The sequence below is a fragment of the Carcharhinus amblyrhynchos genome, chromosome 14 (genome assembly GCF_965287045.1).
Source record: "Carcharhinus amblyrhynchos chromosome 14, sCarAmb.v2.hapA, whole genome shotgun sequence".
Classification (NCBI taxonomy): Eukaryota; Metazoa; Chordata; class Chondrichthyes; order Carcharhiniformes; family Carcharhinidae; genus Carcharhinus; species Carcharhinus amblyrhynchos.
This window is the reverse complement of record NC_137337.1, coordinates 6,252,416-6,254,185: the sequence shown is the minus strand read 5'-3', so window position 1 is coordinate 6,254,185 and position 1,770 is coordinate 6,252,416. Positions and strand designations below refer to the sequence as shown.

At 46.8% G+C, this 1,770-nt stretch overlaps 1 pseudogene; it reads right to left on the bottom strand.

Annotated features, from left to right (window-relative positions):
* Positions 1-461: 461 nt before the first annotated feature.
* Positions 462-614, bottom strand: LOC145352842 (U2 spliceosomal RNA; annotated as a pseudogene).
* Between the last annotated feature and the right edge of the window lie 1,156 nt (positions 615-1,770).

Here is a 1,770-nt window from a genome sequence, read left to right as displayed (position 1 = left end):
CCCTATCACTGTAACCCTCCCCTCCCCCTACATTTGCCATGGCTAATCCCCCAAACCTACACATCTTGGGACAGACACTAAGGGCAATTTAACATGGTCAATCCACCTAACCGGCACGTCTTTGGAGTGTGGGAGGAAACAGGAGGAAACCCACGCAGACATGGGGAGAACATGCAGGCTCTACACAGACAGTGACCCAAGCCGGGAATCGAACCCAGCTCCCTGGCGCTGCAAGGCAGCAGTGCTAACCCACTGTGCCACCATGACAGCCCAAAGTATTTTACAGCTGATGGAGTCATGTTGAAGTTTTTTTTGGTTTATTCAGTCCATTCAAATTCCAATTCAGAGTCTCAACAAGTTGGGACGTTCCCAATCCAGGCTGACAAGACAGGGGTCTCCCCTCCTGCCCTGGACTTGATCTACACGATCTGAGCTGATTGGAGCAGGCATAGCTCCTCCTCTAAGGTTTGATCTCATTTGTATCTTGGCCAAAAGGCCGAGATGCCTCTTTGAAAAATTGCTTCAAATGAAGCTAAAATGTAAACTCATTGACTTCAACCAAGCACAGCATGTCGGTACTACACTTGATCTTAGCCAAAAGGCTGAGAAGCGATCAAGACGCTATAGGAATGATCACTATATGATGGAGTTATGTTGAAGATTTTGTTGTAGTGTAAAAAACACAGCAGTTGGTGCACAGCAAACATCGACCTGCTATTTCTTCTTAAGAGCCTGGAAGATTGTACAGGTTTAAGTGAGTCTCACACGATGTCAGACCACTGGTGAGACACTTTGCAACCTTCTAGACTTCAATGGGTAGGGTTTCCCAGCCCCTTCCCACTGACGGGATCTTCTGGTTCTGCCAAAATTGAGCCCCCGGCGCTGGGATGGGTGAGCCATGCTAATTGCCATTGATTTCGGTGGGACTGGAAGATCCTGTAGAGTAATACACTGAACTGTTCAGTAACTAACCTCCATGGCTTTGCAGAAAAACAAAATTTGGATCTATCAAGCCAAGTTTAACTCTGGGATCTGACTTGTCCAGTATTAGCATCAGCTGGGATCAGAATACTGAGTAGTGTGTTGATAAGGAGTGCCTATAACACAACGGGTAACATTATTACCTCTGAGCTATCTGCTCTGTGTTTGATGGCCATGGAAGGTGTGTTCATATCATGGCCAAAAACATTGATTATCAACCTGTAAATCCTTCCAATGACACCAATGAGAGGTGGTAAGAGCAGAAGTGTCTCCAGGTCAGCCAGGAGCTGCAGAAGATCATTAACAACCAGTCCTGGTCCCTCCACGCTGATGCTACGATTAAGAAAGCACACCAACGCCTCTACTTCACCAGGAGGCTAAGGAAATTTGGCACGTCCATTACAACTCACACCAACTTTTACAGATGCACCATAGAAAGCATCCTTCCTGGATGTATCACAGCTTGGTATGGGTTCCTGCTCTGACCAAGACCGCAAGAAACTACGAAGGGTTGTGAATGTAGCCCAGTCCATCACACAAACCAGCCTCCCATCCATTGACTCTGTCTACACTTCCCGCTGCCTTGGAAAAGCAGCCAACATAATCAAGGACCACAATCACCCCAGAGATATTCTTTTCTACCTTCTTCCGTCGGGAAAAAGACACAAAAGTCTTGGGGATGGGGGTCAATTCATGCACCAATTGACTCAAGAACAGCTTCTTCCCTGCTGCCATCAGACATTTGAATGGACCTACCTTATATTAAGTTGACCTTTCTCTGCACCCTAG